The sequence below is a fragment of the Pseudorca crassidens genome, chromosome 13 (assembly GCF_039906515.1).
Source record: "Pseudorca crassidens isolate mPseCra1 chromosome 13, mPseCra1.hap1, whole genome shotgun sequence".
Classification (NCBI taxonomy): Eukaryota; Metazoa; Chordata; class Mammalia; order Artiodactyla; family Delphinidae; genus Pseudorca; species Pseudorca crassidens.
The window spans coordinates 66,497,253-66,516,726 of NC_090308.1; the positions used below are offsets into that span (position 1 = coordinate 66,497,253).

Consider the following 19,474-nt stretch of genomic DNA (forward strand, 5'->3'; position numbering starts at 1 on the left):
ACACAATCCCCTGAATGTAGCCTGGTTTCCAGGCCCACCCTTGGCAGGAAACTACACTGTGTGGGAACACACAGGGCCCTCTGGACCGCATTTTGTGGGCCCGCCACGGCTAACATGCCTATTCCCCTGGCCGGTTAGGTGCCTGTGGACCACACCCCACAGAGACCCTGAGGAGGGGGCCACACCCATGGGGCTTTCTCCCAGCATTTCCAGCCTTTCTCTTCCTTCATCCTTTTCCCATTGTAAATGGTGCAGGTTCCAGAAATCTGCAACAGGTGGAGAGCTGGGAGCAGGCCCGGACCATCTCCTAGCCAATAACTGCTGGAACAACCCATCTTGGGAACAAAACTGATGCTACAAACAGTTACTCTAGGGAGGGGCTTAACAAGAGGGAAGTAAGTGGGCAATTCAAACCGGCGACAGGATGCTAAGCCCCGTCTCGGAGCCGTGGTCTGGGGGCAGTAACTAGCAGTAAACTCAAGCCCTCTCTCCACCAAATGGCCAAATGGATAGAATTTTAAAGACTGACTCTTCCCAGTAGCGCTGGACCACCATTAGAGCAAACCAAAGCCACTGGGATTATGCCAAAGGTGAAGGGTTTTGGGGGCCAAAGAAGGAAAGCTTAAGAATATGACCTATTCCTATTAGGAGGGCAAGGCAATGTAGGCCTCTTTTTGTTTTAAAATGTACTTGCTAAAAATACCAATATTGCAGATGGAGAGAAAATGCTGTACCACAAGGAATCCCAGGACCTACCACCCATTTTAGTTATGAAGGACCAGAAGATACAGACGTCCTTTACAGCGGTTTCCAGGCAAACCCCATGCTCCTTTCACTGGCTGTGATGTGACTGAGAAAGGGCTGGTCGGTACCTGCTCTGACTCTGCATCACCGTGACATCCAGGTGGCTCGTGTCACCAGCAGCTCCAGGCAGCTGGGGTTAAACGTTCATGTATAAAACAGACGGAACAACAGGACTGTGGTAGGGACTAAAGATGGTATTTTATTACGTGAAAGTATTGGCCAAATGTGAGTAGTATAACTTCTGAAAGGTCATTCTTCTCCCTGCTCAGCTTGCAAATGATCAAATTTTCTCACTGTCGTCCATCTGTTGCCCAAATTGTGGATAAAAAAGAGCAAGGAAAGGGACTTCCCTGGCGGTCCAGTGGTTAGGACTCCGCACTTGCACTGTCGAGGGTACAGGTTCAATCCCTGGTCGGGGAACTAAGATCCCACAAGCCACGCACCGCGGCCAAAAAAAAAAAAAAAGAGATAACAAGGAAAGAGACACGAGGAACCCTCACAAACCCACCCTGCTCTGATCACCAGACTCATCAGAAGCGCAACAAACCTGGAGAAGGTACAAGCAGGGGACCCCTCCCGCAGCCACGGTCAGAGATCGCTGGGATGCACCCCAAATCTTTGCTGAATGAATGCGCCAATGAAAGAATAAAGTTGAGACTCAAAACAGAGAGAAATGGAGCTGGAAAAGCCTTTGGAAATTCCCAGGGTCGCACTGAAAGACTGTAGCTTGGGCTTTATGTTTCCCAGAATGTTCTACTGTTGGGGAGTGGTTTGTTTTCGTAAACACAGGATACACCGTCTGTCTTTATTCAGGTAACCTGCGGCACGTCCAAACCAATTACCCTGAGCTTCTGATCTGTCTGCCCCAATCCTGCGAAAGCACTCCAGGCCCGAATGGCAGGAGAACGCAGACAATGAGCCCCGGCTTCCTAAATGCTCTCCCTCCCTCAGCCACAGTCTTCTGCACTCACTCATTTGTTATTTATTTCCCAAACCTTTCCTGCAACGGGCATTTGAGTGTCTCAAGTACAATGGCCCGGTTCATACAAACATTATCATCATGGCTAAAATTTCACGATTTCACTCCACAGCTTAACTCCTGGGGAACAGAGATCTTCTTGCTGCAACCCCAGGGCAGCCCATCAGCAAGCTGTCCGGCCTCCCCAGCAATGGAAGCATGGGTTAACCGGCCTGTCTACACTGACAGTTGCTCCCCTCCCTCCCTTCCGTCCCATGCCATAAATTCAGCCTCGGGGACACTGAGACAAAAGCCAAGGTGCACTGATTGCCATGGTTGCCAGCTACTGAGACAGCCCATGATTACCCTTGGTAAGCAGCCCTTTACAAGCCCAGCGCATTTTACTATTCCTTTTGTGTTTTTTTTTAAAGAGACAGAAACACTACATTTGTGAGAAAATGTTGGCCAAGCAGAAATGTCAGCGTTTTGGTTTTTCTTTTTTTAAAATTTCAATGGCAGCTACTTAAGAATAAAATGCTCCCCACCCCCAAGCCATCCCACACCCTCCACCACAGCCAGTGCACAGCCCGCCGGAGGCAGAGAGCGGCCTGCAGGAGGTTCTGGATACCTCACCACCGCCAGAGATGCCCAGAAAACTGCCTGCAAAATCAGGAACAGAATCCCAGGTTTCCAGTTCCTAGTCTGCTGCTAGCACCATCGCTGTGTGCTTGGGTATCTCAAGTTCATGCTCAGTTTAAACGCCGTAGCCTCACTAGTAGGACCTCCAGTATTCGCCTTCATTTTCATTTACACACGGCAGAGGGGGGCGGAGGGAGGGATCAAAGTGGCTGAGTCTTCTTTTCTGCCTCCTTTCTTTCTTTCTTTTTCTTTTTTTTGGCCCTGCCGTGCAGCATATGGGATCTTAGTTCCCCAACCCAGGATCAGACCCAAACTGAGATCAAACCCATGCCGCCTGCAATGGAAGCACGGAGTCTTAACCACTGGACCTCCAGGGAAGTCCCTCTGCCTCCTTTCTGACTTCCACCTCGGGTTGGGGTGCAGGGCCCAGCTCACGTTCCTCTCCACCTCTCTCATGATCACTGCCCTAAATCTTTGTATCCTTACCTCCCACCTAGAACAATGATCCCCATCCTTTTGCAGTGAGGGGATACTTGGCTTCTCATCTGATACCTCTGAACTGACAAATCAAACCAGGCGGAGGGAAGTGGGCTGGGGAGAAGAATAAAGAGGCTGTTGGACCCCCAGCAGTGAGTGGGGAGGGGAGAGGACCAGTCTGAAATCAAGGAGTTAAACTTCACTGCCAACCTGTTGGGTACCCAGGCTGCAAGCAGCTCCGTTCCCTCATTCAATCTGAGCTTCCGCTTCCAAATAGATCACCTGTCATTCAAGACACTTCCCATTGCAGGAGGTGAGGAATTTCTGCCCCAAGTCTACCAATCACATCCCTCTTTGTCACTTGCACAGCATTTTTCACAGAAGAAAAACCTTAAAACGCAAACAAGCTGCGAGTTCTTTAAGCAGAAATGAAATAAACGCATGATCATAAATACGCAATGAGCATCCTGAATCCAGAAAGGGATTTAGCTTCCTAAGAAAGATTCCCCTCCTTCCTCCCAGTCCACTGCCCCATTTTCACTGCTCTCCAGTTCGCCAGTGTTTTTGTCTCTCATCACAAATGCCAGAGGGCCAAACAGCTGCTTGGTCTGTGATGCGATAGGTTTTCTTTTTATAGTGAAAGGTCTGTGAGGTTTCCTTGAAGATTTACAAAAAAGTCTCCCGGTACCGGTATCCCAAAGCCACTGCATTCAGTCTTCTAACAGGCAAAATACTCTAGAAGAAACCTGCAAACAAAAGTCCCAGCCAGGCATTACGCACAGCCCACCCAGAGACGGTCCACAGGCACCCGGGAACCAGTGGTTAGGAAGCACCATCAGTTACGATAACTCGCTTTGCTCCTACTGGTCCAAACCCTGTGTTGAGAGATTGTACTCACATCCGGGGGTCTGTCCTCCCCGTTCTACATCGTGTTCTGTTGCTGGAAAACCACGGTCAGTTCTTTCCTGGAGAGATCATTAGCTTCCTAGGGCTGTAACGCCCAAGGGTCTGCGGTGATTTACGTTACAGTGCTTGCTGCCTTCTCCCCTTGAGCTTCCTCTGCCAGTACTGGCCAGATCACATCTAAAAGCTTAGTAAGACATCCATTCAGCTCGCAATGTTTGGTGGCTTCCTAGTCTGCCTGGCACAGAAGTCCTGGGTCTTCAGACTTTGTTGGGCTGCTGCCTCCTGCCAGCAGAGGACCTGTAACACTGCTCTGATCAGAGTCGGGGAATGATTCACAGATGGGCGGGGTGCTTCTGAATGATGCTCGGACGACAGAGAAACGAAGTTTGTATTCTTTCAGCAGTAATACGGGGAGATGAATGCACGTGTTGTAAGGGACGGAGGATGCAGGAAGGGTCAAAATCCGTAATGAACTGCCTTTGTGACAACAGTTATGGAAATGCCCATTTTGTGGAAACAGCGGAGACCCAGACACTCCCTGCCCCCCTTGCGCAGAGAGTTCCAGCACAGTCACTGCAGCAGCAAGGAGACTAGGGCCTGGTTGAGGAGCCATTCCCCGTGTTTGTGAACCCATAGTTTGTCGCAAAAATCCTCCTCTGAACAGAGTCTCTGCAGGAAAGGGGGAAGGGAGGAAACAGGGAGCTTTTTCAAGTGCTGTCAATGGCCCTCCACATTGCAGGTGTGTCCTCCAGACCACTTGTTGAAGCAACAGAAAACCAACTTCCCAACTATTTCTATGAGTAATCATAGAAAGGAAGAGGGTTTTGGTTTTGACTTGAACCGATATTACTATTTTCCCCCTCATTTCTAAAGCAAGAACTGTTGGTCCTGGAGAGGGGAGAAGAACACTGTCAACATGAACCCTCCAAGCACCATCCCGGCCCGAAGCCTTGCTTCCATTACCCTAAGGGTAGCAGCTCCTATGGGCAAGGGGCTGGGATTCTGCTTTGGCCAGTGTTCGCCTTACACCAAGGGCAGGAGAATAGCCAGGGACCGGGGCTGGTGTGCTGCAGAGAGAATGAACTCCCCTGGGGAGACAAAATGCCAGTAGAATGATAATCCTATTTTTAATGCACAACCCTCATACTAGTTTATCCAGAAGTGATCACTGCCGGGATACTGCAACCACCACTGGAGGACCAGTGAGGTTAGAATATAGATGAACGTGACCCGCTCCCTACCTTGAAAAAACTCATCATCTGGCCCTGATCAGCCTTGATCGGGGCCCAAAAGGCCAGATGCCAGATGAGAACTGCACACCAAATGCGACAGAAGTATAAAGCAAGGAGTGCTTAATTTTCTCAGAGCTTCTGACATTTCCTTCTTCTGAGAAAACGGACTCCCCAGATGGGGCCCCTCAACACAATGCTATCCATGAGGCTAGAACAACACTGGCTGCTCGCAGAGTCTGGGGTTCACAAGTGCTATCTGCAAAAGACAGGGGCGGAGAGGCACCTCTTGGCAAGCCCACCATGGCAAAGGAACATGTATGCTTATTTCTTGAGGACGTCAAGTACGGTAACTATTCTCTTCTGAGTCTGACACTTAGAGGATCTTTGAAACAATCACCTCTGCAGGAGGCATGGAGAGGCTGTTGCAGTGAAAGCCGAGTGACATCTGGATACTATTCAGTAGACCTACGACATACCCTACCATCAAGAAGAGCTGCTAACAAATGTAAAAATAATATATCGGAGGTTTAAGGACACATCACTGAATACAGATATGACTGACAGGAGGCTTGCGATGTAGACACCTTCCCTTTTTACGTGGGGCAATAATTACTGTTTAGTTGCCTGGCACTGCTAGATCACCAGAGCCTCCAAGTTGGGGGCCAGGCACTCACATCACATAGCAAATGACCCAAAATCCAGACCGACAGTCATCCATTGCTGAGCCCTCCGCTGCCCCATCTCTCCCTAGACAAGATGAGGCTGAATTGTGTGCCCCCAAATTCATGTATTGAAGCCCTAACCCTTAGCGTGACTGTACTTGGAAACAGGGCCTTTAGGAGGTAATTAAGGTAAAACGAGGTTCTAAGGGTGGGGCCCTGATCTGATAGGGTTAATGTCCTTATAAGGAGAGACACCAAAGAGCCCCCCGGCTCACTCTCTTCCCCAACCCCCTCTTTTCACACCTGCACCCTCACCTCCGAGCCACGCTCACAGGAAAGGCCACGTGAGGACATAGCGAGAAAGTGGCCATCTGCAAGCCAAGAAGAGAATCATTATCGGAAACCAAACTCTGCTGGACCTTGATCTGGGGCTTCCAGCCTTCAGAACTGTGAGAAAATAAATGCCTGTCATTGAAACCACCCAGTCCACGGTATCTTGCTATGGCAGCCCTGGTGACTAAGGCCCGAGCTTCCCTCACAGTGTAATTTGCTGGCATGAGCTCAAGGTTGGTCTTCCTGGTTAGACGCAACTCCTTGAGGGCAGGAACCCTATTTTGTTTATCTTGTATCTCCAGCGCCTGGCACAGTTCCCAGAACATACTTAGCATTTAATGTCTGTTCAGTGGATGCTAGAAAATCTAATAATCAATTGCTTTTTCTAATCATTAATTGGTCTTCAGGAGTCTGTAGATCCCATAAGAAATAGAGGGTATACGAACCGAGTCAGCTAGCCTTTTCTCTTTCCCCAAAGTTCAAACAGGCTATGGCTGCAGAACCTTCAAGAGATAACAAATGGGGGATGTTTTCATTCTTCCCTTTTACTTCCTCCCCAAAATTGAGGATGATCCCAGCTCCTGGGATCAGAATTACTGATCTCAAGTGACACAGGTCCGTCAGCACCCAAGCACTGGACAGCACCACAGTCACCCCTGGAATTTTCGTCTCACCATCCTTAACTTCTGTTGGGTAAAACCACAAATGCTAAAGATAAACCTAAACAAGCAACACCAAATGACAAGAAAAGCAATCCCCAGAGAGTAGCCCACCTGCCATGTATCCATAGCTCACCTCCTACCCACTCCTTCAATCTACTTTGATCTGGCTTCTTTCTGCCCCGAATTTTCCTACTAAACCGTTGCTGATGCTGCGGTTGTTAATTCTGTGGTGTATTAAGCATTGATTGAACAGATGGGCACAAAGAACTATGGAAATTGGGTGAGACAGCTTTCTTGCTTGGTGTGCTGGGGTGGAAAGCAGGTCAGGAATGTTCTTACAGAGAAGGTCACATTTGAGCTGGGTCTTGGAGGACTGGAGGATTTTGTTAGATAGAGAAGTGGGGGAGGACACAGGCAGAGGAAACAGCAAGAGCAAAGGCAGAGTGGTCTGGAAGGGTAGGAAAGGGGAACAAAGAGACTTTTGCAGCTGGAGCTTACAATACGTGGGCAAAGACCAGAGATGATCTTGCAAAGTCAGTCTGTGGAAAAATTTTCACATCATGCCAAAGACATGGGACTGTATCTTGCATTTGTGATGGGGAATCCTAAATGTTGGTAAGAAGAGAGACTAGTCAGATTTGTGTACTACTTGGAACTCAAACATACAGAATTGGATTAGTCATAATTATGGGTTCATGCTTCACTTTCAAGACTGTATGTACACAGCTTTCTCTTCCTTCCTTCCTTTACTTCTTCTTTTATTCCTTCCTTTCTTCTATTCTTCTTTCTTTTTATTTTAATTAATAGACTTTATTATTTTAATAAATTTATTTACTTTAAAATTTTTAAAAATTTATTTTTGGCTGCGTTGGGTCTTCGTTGCTGTGCACTGGCTTTCTCTAGTTGCAGCAGGCAGGGGCTACTCTTCGTGGCAGTGTGCAGGCTTCTCATTGCGGTGGCTTCTCTCCTTGCGGAGCACGGGCTCTACATGTGCGGGCTCCAGTAGTTGTGGCTTGCGGGCTCTAGAGCGCAGGCTCGGTAGTTGCGGCGCACGGGCTTAGTTTCTCCGTGGCATGTGGGATCTTCCTGGACCCAGGCTTGAACCTGTGCCCCCTGCATTGGCAGGCGGATTCTTAACCACTGTGCCACCAGGGATGCCCTAGACTTTATTTTTTAGAGCAGTTTTAGGTTTACAGAAAAACTGAGCAGAAAGTATAAAGAGGTTCCTTATACCACTTCACCCATACTCCCGCCCTCACAACAAACATAGTGTCCCCTATTATTAACATCTTGCTTTAGTGTGATACATTTGCTATAACTGATGAGTCAATATAGATACGTTATCATTAACTAGAGCCCATGGTTTGCATACGGTTCACTCTGTGTTGTACAGTTCCTTGGCTCTGCACAAATGTATAATGGCATGTATCTATCACTATAGTATCATACGCAATAGCTTCACTGGCCTAATGCTCCACCCATTCATCCCTCCCTCCCCCCCAACCCTCGACAACCACTGATCGTTTTACTGTCTCTACAGTTTTGCCTTTTCCAGAATGTTATACAGTTGGAGTCATACAATATGCTGCTTTTTGACACTGGCTTTTTTCACTTAGTAAAATGAATTTAAGATGCCTCCATGTCTTTTCATGGCTTACCCCTAAGTTCTTCTTGACATTTTTTTTCTTAAATTCCATATATATGTGTTAGCATACGGTATTTGTCTTTCTCTTTCTGACTTACTTCACTCTGTATGACAGACTCTAGGTCTATCCACCTCATTACAAATAGCTCAAGGGAAGAACACTCTTTGACGTAAATCACAGCACGATCTTTTTTGATCCACCTCCTAGAGTAATGGAAATAAAAACAAAAATAAACAAATGGGACCTAATGAAACCTAAAAGCTTTTGCAAAGCAAAGGAAACTAAAAACAAGACGAAAAGACAACCCTCAGAATGGGAGAAAATATTTGCAAACGAATCAATGGACAAAGGATTAATCTCCAAAATATATAAACAACTCATGAAGCTCAATATTAAACAAAACAAAGAACCCAATCCAAAAATGGGCAGAAGACCTAAATAGACATTTCTCCAAAGAAGACATACAGATGGCCAAGAAGCACATGAAAAGCTGCTCAACATCACTAATTATTAGGGAAATGCAAATCAAAACTACAATGAGGTATCACCTCACACCAGTTAGAATGGGCATCATCAGAAAATCTACAAACAACAAATGCTGGAGAGGGTGTGGAGAAAAGGGAACCCTCTTGCACTGTTGGTGGGAATGTAAATTGATACAGCCACTATGGAGAACAGTATGGAGGTTCCTTAAAAAACTAAAAATAGAATTATCATATGACCCAGGAATCCCACTACTGGGCATATACCCAGAGAAAACCATAATTCAAAAAGACACATGCACCCCATTGTTCACTGCAGCACTATTTACAATAGCCAGGTCATGGAAGCAACCTAAATGTCCATCGACAGACGAATGGATAAAGAAGATGTGGTACATATATTACTCAGCCATAAAAAGGAATGAAATTGGGTCATTTGTAGACACATGGATGAATCTAGAGACTGTCATACAGAGTGGAGTAAGTCAGAAAGAGAAAAACAAATATCATATGTTAACGCATATATGTGGAATCTAGAAAAATGGTACAGATGAACCAGTGTGCAGGGCAGAAACTGAGACACAGATGTAGAGAACAAACGCATGGCACCAAGGGGGGAAAGTGGCGGGGGGCCTGGTGGTGTGATGAATTGGGAGATTGGGATTGACATATATACACTAATATGTATAAAATGGATAACTCATAAGAACCTGCTGTATAAAAAAATAAATAAAATAAAATTCAATTAAATAAATAAAGGACATGTTGGTTGCTTGCAAGTTTTGGCAATTATGAATAAAGCTGCTATAAACATCCGTGTGCAAATAAGCCACAGGGATGTAATATACAGCATAAGGAATATCATCAATAATATTGTAATAACTTTGTATGGGGACAGATGGTTTCTAGACTTATCATGGTGATCATTTCATAATGTATGTAAATGTTGAATCACTGTGCAGTTCACAAAAGTAACACAATACTGTATGTCAAGTAGATTTCAATTAAAAAAACCCCACATGCAGGGCTTCCCTGGTGGTGCAGTGGTTAAGAATCTGCCTGACAATGCAGGGGACACGGGTTTGAGTCCTGGTCCAGGAAGATCCCACATGCCGCGGAGCAACTAAGCCCATGAGCCACAACTACTGAGCGTGCACTCTAGAGCCCGCAAGCCACAACTACTGAAGCCCGCAGGCCTAAAGCCCGTGCTCCACAACAAGAGAAGCCACCGCAATGAGAAGCCCGCGCACCACAACAAAGAGTAGCCGCCGCTCGCCGCAACTAGAGAAAGCCCAGGCGCAGCAACAAAGACCCAATGCTGCCAAAAATAAATAAACAAAAATAAATAAATTTATTTTAAAAAGTAAAAACTACCTTAAAAAAACACACACCCATGTGCAGGTTTTTGTGTGTACATAAGTTTTCTCTCATTTGGGTAAATACCAAGGAATACATTTGCTGAATCGCATTGTAGGACAATGTGTAGCTTTGTAAGAAACTGCTTTACTGCCTTCCAAAGTGGCTACAACATTTTGCATTGTAACCAGCTGGTTTTACATTGACCTAGTTGCCAAACACAATGGTAACCTTCAGTTCCTACCATACATGATTTCTCTGTTGCACGAGGCACTGCTACCATCCCTCCCTCATCACACTTCCTTCTCCTCTGGTTTCTGTGACCCACTCTGTCCTCATGCTCCTACCATCCCTTGAACTATCTCTTTCTCTCATCCAAGGGCTCTTCTTTCACTGGTCCCTTAAATGTTGCAGGTCCCTGAGATTCTATCCCAGGTTGTTGTCTCTGCTCATTTTCTTCCCTAGAAGATCTCAGTACATACATATCCTCCATACCTGCTGCCCACACACTCCTCTGCTGCCTAGATACGAATTGCTCCAAATCTTCTTTAGCCTCAATCACTCTCTCTAAAACTCCATTTTTTAAACACCCAACCATTTAACAGACATCTTACTCGGATGTCCCCTATCAACGTGTTCACAGCCAAATCACCATCCTTCTTTCTAAACCCGTTCCTTTCCCTGTGTTTTCATCTTGGTGCGGGGCTCCATCTTTCATCTGTCTGCCTATTTCCCTCATCTGGAACACTCCTCTCCTTCCTCTTATTCTCCTTCCCCCACCTCCACATTCAATAATTTACCAAATCCTCCTGATTTCAGACAGTAAAACATAGAGATTTAAAAATGCAAGCTCTGAGAGGACTTCCCTGGTGGTCCAGTGGTAAACAATCTGCCTTATAATGCAGGGAATGCGGGTTCGATCCCTCGTCAGAGAACTAAGATCCCACATGCCGCAGGGCAAGGAAGCCCGCCGGCCACAACTACTGAGCTCACATGCTAGAGCCCACTAGAGCCCACATGCCACAAACTACAGAGCCCACGCACTCTGGATCCTGTGCGCCACAACTAGAAGGAGAAAACCCGCATGCCGCAACTAGAGAAGCCCGCGCACCACAACGGAGAGCCCACATGCGTCAACGAAGATCCCCCGTGTGCCGCAACTATGACCCGAGGCAGCCAAAACTAAAAATAAAATAAATAAAAATAATAAATAAATCTTTAAAAAATTACTAAATAGAATAAAATGCAAGCTCTGAAGTCAGATTGCCCAGGCTCAAATCCCAACTCTGCCACTTAACATGCGCAAATTTCCTGATGACTCTAAGCCTGCTTCCTCATGTGTAAAACAGAGAGAATAACAACTCCTACCTCACTGGATTGTTGCAAAGATTGAATGATATAATACACAGGCTATACAAGCCTAGCACGTAGAAAGTGCTCAGTAAACATTAAGCATGGTTGTATGGTTACTGCTTAAATGTTCCTTGATCTGTTCTCTCTCCTCTAGCTGCACTGCCACTGCCTTCGTTCAGGCTGTCAGCATTCCTTACCTGAACTGTTGCAGTGGTCTCCAACTGGACACTGAATATGTTTCCTGAAATTGTTCTAAACTTAGAGTTGGGATAAGAGAGGTGACATAGGTTTCAGCTTGCATCACAGAATCTGCCTCTGCAGATGAGTTTTTGCCTAGGAAACGGTAGAAGCCAAGGCCAGACTAATGTTCAGGATTCAGATGGTGAGTGTACATTGGCCTGAAATGTATCTTCAATAAAAGATAACTTTGTAGAGGTCACCACAACCTGGCCAGACAGAGAGCTGCTGGGATTTCTTAAACTTGACTCTCAGGAAAGACAGCCGTTGAGCCAACAGTGGTTAAATTCTCTCTCTTCTTAGAGACCACTGAGCCAATAACAGGTAAGTCCCCGCTTCTGATATGCCAGTGTTAGAGGAAAGGGAGTCATGAGAAACAGCCTTCTCCTCCAGCTTGTTTCAAGATGGCAGAGCTGGAGCACAGACAGCCGAGCTACAGTGCAGGAGGGGCCATCAACACCGTGCCTATCTGCCAGGCGGTGGTTTGCTGGGGGGTGGCACCTGGGCCTTTGGTGCCCATTATTTTGCCTTTGTCTGTGGACCTCTCTTCCTCTGTGCTTCTTAACAAAGAGCGTTTCATGTGAATGGACCATCCAGGGGGCTTGGAGGCTCTGTTTACAGGACTGAAGTTTGCATGTAGAAGCCGTTCTGCCATGTTGGTCTCCATGCCTCAATTCCCTCCCCTACCTCAGTGTATGTTGATCACTGATATCAGAATGCTGTTTGCACAGCACAAATGTGGTAGTGTTTTTCCTCTGCCTATAACCCTCAATGACTCACACTCCCCCAGCACAAAGTCCAGCAATACACAAACCCATGCGTGGTCTGGTCTCAGCTCATCCCCACCACCTCTTCTTCTGATACCCCATCTGCCCACCCATCCTGCACCCTCGCTTGGCCCCAGGGGTGCTCAGGATACCTTGGAAGCCCCATCCCGTCATTTTTGCTTAGAATGATCTTTAGATCTTTTCCACACTCCTTCTATACCTTCCAACCTGATTCAAGGTGTCCTTCTCCAATGCTGTTCCACCCTCCCAGGTACCCTGAAATGAAATCCCAGCTCAGCCACTTATTTTGGGCAATGTACTTAAGGAATCTAAGCTCCTGTCCTTGTGTATAAAACAGGAAGCACAACCATTTCTACCCATTGGGTTGCTGCAAAGGTTGAATGAGGCCATAACAAACTGTATTCTTTCAAATCCTTCTTAGTAGTAACCAAACCAGACTGCACGTGTGCGATGTCAGTGTTCTTGTCCTCTCTTCCTACCTTCTGATTAAAAGCCTTCTCCATTCACCTCCTCTTGTAAGGGGACTGCCCTAGCCAGAGAAGTTTCTGGACTTTAGGATGCAGAATTAGAGGACAGGCAAGAAAGATGGGAAGGAAGGCTGACTTGTCAAGGGAAGCTAAGCTAATCTATATAACTGTGCTGTGCAGAATGGAAAATGGAACAAGTGTTTCTAGGGGCTGATGGTAAACAATGGGCTTCTGAACCCTATGGAATGTGAGAGAATTAGAGAGAGAAAAGGGGATATGAAAATTGTTTCTGGGAGTTTATGAGTTGGGTTTCTTTTAAGTGTTTTGATAAGTAAATGATTACTATTCCTTTAAAAATTACTTTTGGTCTTTGGATTGTGCTTTGACTATCTCCAAACACTAGACTACGAGACTGAGGTTCTTCAGGGTTACCCTCATTTTCAATGTCTTTCTTCTCAGACTCAGCTCCCCCAGTAAGGGGTTGTGTCTCATTCCAGCTGTGTAAATCCGATGCAACAACACAGCTTGGCATATGGCATATGGACAATAAATGCTTGCTGAATAAATAAATACACTTATGCCTGTCCAGTGGATTACAGACTCCTACAGAGCAAGCAGCTACTCTTATTTTTCCATGCGTCCAAATACATCAATGAATGCTGTAGTGAGCTGAATGGTGGCCCCCAAAAGTATATGTCCACGTCTGAATCCCCAGAACCTGTGAGTATTAATTTATATGACGAAAGATGTGATTATGTTAAGGATCCTGAGAGGAGAACCTTATCCTGGATTATCTGGGTGGGTCCTAAATGCAATCACATGCATCTTTTTTCTTTTTTTTTTTCAGGGATGCTCTTTTATTTTTATTTATTTATTTTATTTTTTTCTTTCAGGGATGCTCTTTTATTTTATTTTTTAACATCTTTATTGGAGTATAATTGCGTTACCACATGCATCTTTATAAAAGAAGCAGAGAGAGTTTTAAGACAGAAGAAGAGGAGGCCACGTGACCCCAGAGTCAGAAACGCGAGGGATGTGGCCACACGCCAAGGAACTCCTGGAGCCACCAGAGGATGGAAGAGGCAAGAAAGGATTGTTTTCTACAGCCTCCAGAGGGAGTACAGCCCAGCTGACACCTTGATTTCAGACTTCAGACCTCCAGAACATGGGAGAATAAATCTCTGTTGTTTTAAACCACTTAGTTTGTGGTAATTTGTTCCAGTGGCCACAGGAAACGCGTACAAACGCCTTATACATAATGGATGCTCAATAACTCTATCAGTGACCTGTCTGGGTCACTTACAATCACAGGCTGTGCTTCCTTTTTTTTTTTTTTTTTTTGCGTTACACGGGCCTCTAACTGTTGTGGCCTCTCCCGTTGCAGAGCATAGGCTCCGGACGCGCAGGCTCAGCGGCCATGGCGCACGGGCCCAGCCGCTCCGCGGCATGTGGGATCTTCCCGGACCGGGGCACGAACCCGTGTCCCCTGCATCGGCAGGCGGACTCTCAACCACTGCGTCACCAGGGAAGCCCTGTGCTTCCTTTTTAAAGTCACTCACACATCCCAACACCTTCTTGGCCAAAAGCCAGGACTCCATTATGTCACTTCAACACTTGTAAATGCTGTTGTAACCAAGGGGTCCCTCACCGCTGTCTGAGGGACAGTTTCCAGGGGCTGAGAGTGTTTTACTGACAACTTATTCCTATAAAACATCCTTCACCCATTCCTTCAGGAAGGAGATGGTATGATGCCAGGAGGAGCAATGGCCCCTCCGATGGACAAACACCTCACTGGGGTCTCTCCAGCTGGCAGCCGACTCAGGCTGAAGACTCGGCAGCCTCCCTACAGGAAACACGCAGAACTGAGAGGAAGCCACGTCGGGCTGTCAGTTTCCGATTCCGCACACAAAAAAGACAAAACATGAAGTTGCTCTGCTGGCCAGGAATTAAGTGTGTCCGAATGTAACCCTGCAAACACAATCCAAATAAGGCAAAGGGAAGTCAGGGATTAACAGGAGTGTCATCTACTCAGAAGTAAACACCATCTGTGACTTGCCACGATAATTTGTTTTTCAGCGTATTGCCTCCACCATATTCCTCAGAGGACAGAGGCCTTCTCTCATGTCCATGACTTGTGAAACCACTCAAACTCCCCCAGCCACATACTGATTGATTCTGCCTATCAATGTCTGCTACCTGATCCTCCAGAAATGGTCGTTTTTACCTCTGCTGGAGCAGGTTTTCATCACAGGGGTCCCATTTTATTCAGTAGCGCTGCCAATGAAGTATTTCTTACCATAATGTCTGTGATACTAGAAACTCCAGATGCTATGATGCATGCCACCCTTCTCTCACCCCCATCTCTCCTAAACCACATGGCTTTCTCCAATAACTTTTATTTTTATTTACTTTTTTTACTGAAGTATAGTTGATTTACAATGTAGTGTTAGTTTCAGGTGTACAGCAGTGATTCGGTTATACACACATACACACACACACACACACACACTCTTTTTCAGATTCTTTTCCCTTATAGGTTTTTACAAAATATTGAGTATAGTTCCCTGTGCTATACAGTAGGTCCTTGTTGGTTATCTACTTTATATACTAGTGTCCAATAACTCTTTTATTATTTTTATTTTATATTGGAGTACGGTTGATTAACAATGTTGTGTTAGTTTCAGGTGTACAGCAAAGTGATTCATTTATACATACACATGTATCTATTCTTTTTCAAATTCTTTTCCCATTTAGGTTATTACAGAATATTGAGCAGAGTTCCCTGTGCTATACAGTAGGTGCTTGTACCTATTTTAAATATAGCAGTGTGTACATGTCAATCCCAAACTCCCAATCTATTCCTCCCCCCAATAAATTCGTTCTCTAAGTCTGTAAATCTGTTTCTGTTTTGTAAATAAGTTCACTTGTGTCATTTTTTTTTTTAAGATTCCACATATAAGTGATATCATATGGTATTTGTCTTTGTCTGACTTACTTCACTTAGTATGATAATCTCCAGGTCCATCCATGTTGCTGCAAACGGCATTATTTCATTCGTTTTTGTGGCTGGGTAACATTCCCTTGTATATGTACCACATCTTCTTCATCCATTCATCTGTCGCTTCCACGTTGCTTTTAGGTTGCTTCCATGTCTTGGCTATTATAAACAGTGTTGCGACGAACACTGGGGTGCACGATAACTCTTTCTAAAAGCTACAGCTTTCAGCAAGCACGTCTAGGTTAGATGTGATTTGATGGTAACACTGCCCATCACCTACAAGAGGAGACACCAGTGGTCCGGCAATGCCGGTATTACGTATACACCACTGCCTGCAGAAGCTCCACGCCTGGACCCCTCATCTCAATTCCCTTCCAGTTCCTCCTGGCAGAGGCAGGACTGGGGAGAATCAAGAGGAAAAGAGTGTCTATGAAAACCCTCCACCACAGAGCGTGCTCCATGACCCTGGGCAGGTTACACAACTTCCTTGGGCCGTAATGTCCTCGACTATAAAGTGGGGCTAATAATGGTAGCTACTGACTTCATAGGGCAGCTACAAGGACTCCCTGTGGGAGTGGACAGCAAGTGCTTAGCACAGCGCTTGCACAGAGTAAGCACGCAGGCAACAGTAGGTGTGCGTGTGTGCATGTATAGTATCAAGTCTACGGGAGGCTAAACTCTCTAATTAGATTTCTGAATCCTTCCTGCATCTCTTACACCTTCACCTCTCTTTAAAGAGGGGCTGCCCCAAGGAGGCTCTGGTCCCTTGGCTTTGCTCAGCACACAGCATGATGCAGCGTTTGGCTCCAGCACAGAGCTTTGCTGGGAGTAAGTGTTCCTCCCTGCAGAGAAAGGGAATTAGGACTTCAAGCAGAGCCGCCAGCCAGGAGGCTCTGCGGTTCTGTCCCTGTCCTCGTGTCCATATATACCAACGGTCACACATGTGCGTGCACAGTCCACGGCTCAGGAAGATGCAGTCCCCCTGGTGGACTCCAACCCCCAGGGAGGTGAGGACCTAGGAGGAGAAACAGGCTTCCCGGGAAGGCCCCGCCGGAACTCATCTTCCTTCACACCAGCCTCTCCCTCGCCCCGGTTATTTCTGGTTTTTTCTCAGCTAAGACTTTCTCTCAAATTGGTGATTGTTCATATTTTAAGTTTTAGTCACAGATAAACCATAAGCAAGTTTGGTCCACAAAATTCCCTCCCATAATTCTATCACATGATAAACACTGTCAACATCATCAGCTATGGTGCATTTTTTGAAATTAAAACTCTGCTGCCTCTTTACAAGAAGAGGTCCTTACAGTGAAGGCAGCGGGAATGACAGTGACCTTGACTTGCTTATTATACGCCCAGAATTAGCCCCAGACATGCTCATTCTCAAGAGTTTCAAACAATCTTAAAATAGTTATGTCGCAGGATTTTCTCATTATTATTGTCAAATTATTTCCACAATGAAACTATATTTAATTAGTTGAACTTCAGCAGTCTTCAGGAGACGGGTGACCTGAGGAATTACACAGCGTGAGCCCCTCTGCGGAAGGGCCCCGGTGAAGCCTGTGCCCTCCCCGTTCTGATGGTTTCTCAGAACACAGGGTCGTGCTCTCTCTTCAGCAAAGCCTGAGTCTGGACTCGTCATGGTCAGTGGTGGAGCTTTCGCTCTCAGGCTTAGCTCTTCCTTGCTCTCGGAGGCCTGGGAGCCAGTCCCTGGGGAGAATCCACAGACCCTCTCCTGAGTCACCATTCCTTTCCTGACAGCCCTTCTCCAGGGGGTTCTCCCAAAAATCTAGGTGAGGACAGTACGGCGCGGTCTCCAATTTCAGGCAGATCCCCTCTTCGATGATTATTTGCATCCAGTCAATGTCCAAACAAGGAGCATGGTGGGGGGAAGGCAATAGAGAAAAAAAGAAGGGGAAAGGTGGGGAGGTGGGAGTGGGGAACAAAGGAGGAGAGACAATGTGAAAAGACAGTGAGCGCCCCCTGTGAGGATGCAGTTACTGATGGGGAAGGGGGTGATGCTGCAGCCCTCTCAACTCCCAGTTCTGCCCAAGCTAGACACCATCCAGCCCGCCCAGTCTCTGCTCATCAGAATTTGTTGAATTAATGCAAGGATTCCTTCTGATAGTCTGTATCATGTTTAACAACTTTTTAAAAAATATTTTTTTATTTTTTTAAATTTATTTGTTTTTGGCTCCGTTGGGTCTTCGTTGCTGTGCCCGGGCTTACTCTAGTTGCGGCGAGCAGGAGCTGCTCTTCGTTGTGACGCGCGGGCTTCTCACTGCGGTGGCTTCTCTTGTTGTGGAGCACAGGCCCTAGAGCACACGGGCTTCAGTAGTTGTGGCGTGTGGACTCAGTAGTTGTGGCTCACGGGCTTAGTTGCTCCGCGGCATGTGGGATCCTCCAGGACCAGGGCTCGAACCCGTGTCCCCTGCACTGGCAGGCGGATTCTTAACCACTGCACCACCAGGAAGTCCGACAATGTGTTCTTTTAGAATGAAAACTAGAGGTGGGGAAAACCTGAAAATAATTATGTATATGTATATATTAAAGTGTAATTATATATGTATATATTACATTTTATATTTTAAAATGTATGATTTACAAAAAAGTGTACAAATCATACGTGTACAGCATGTTGAACTTCCAAAAACAGAACAGACTTGTGTGACTAGTACCTTAGTCAAGGAAATAAATTGGCAGTATCCCAGAAGCCCCCCTCACGCCCCTTTCTCATCACTAACCAGCGCCCACGCTCCCACCCCAAGAGTAAACACTGGCCTGATTTTTAACATCACAGATTAGTTTTGCCTATTTTTGAACTTTATATTGTGTTCACAGAAGCAAAGAGGATGTATTCCTTTCCGCCTGGCTTCTTTCACTCCACATTTTATTTGTGAGCTTCCTCCACATTGTTGCTTAGAGTTATTATACTCCCTTCATTCTCACTGCAGTATAGTGTTTCATTGTGTGAATGAATATTCCACAGTGCATTCTTCTATTGATGGGCTTTTGGGTAGTTCTGTATCTTGTGTCTTGAAAACAGTGCTGCTGTAAACATTCTTATATGTATGTCTTTGGGGGACTCTCCATATACATTCATTTACCTGGAGTGGAATTGTTGGGTCCTAGGTGTGCATGTGTGTGTTCAACTGTACCGAATGTTTCTATGTATATTGCTCACGATTCAAATGTATCCTCTGCGTCTATGTGAGGGTCCCAGAGGCAAGAGTGCTGGGTGCTGGGTTTCTATCACTTACCACTGAGAAGCAGTCCATGCCTTCAACAAGTCATGTAAAGAGAATAAACCTTTAACTCTAATGTGTTTCTGTTATTTTTTATAAATATGTTAGAACAAAAGAACAACCACTGCCTGAATATCATTAACTGAAAAATTACCAAGGGAGGAGGCTGACCCCAGACAGCACAGCCCTCCTCTCTAGGTCAACAGCAGCCTGGCCCCGTCCACAGAGAAGT

At 46.0% G+C, this 19,474-nt stretch overlaps 1 protein-coding gene across 5 annotated transcripts in view; it reads right to left on the reverse strand.

The window, feature by feature from the left end:
- ANKRD6 (ankyrin repeat domain 6) overlaps nt 1-19,474 on the reverse strand; it is a 196,250-nt gene that overhangs the window by 81,691 nt on the left and 95,085 nt on the right. Inside the window, exon 1 of one of the 5 annotated variants that reach the window (XM_067702571.1) lies at nt 3,777-3,948. The exons of the other annotated variants lie outside the window; for them this stretch is intronic. The gene's annotated coding sequence lies outside the window, so the exon portion shown is untranslated. Of the gene's footprint in view, nt 1-3,776; nt 3,949-19,474 lie in introns of those variants that run through there. 5 annotated transcript variants of the gene reach the window in all.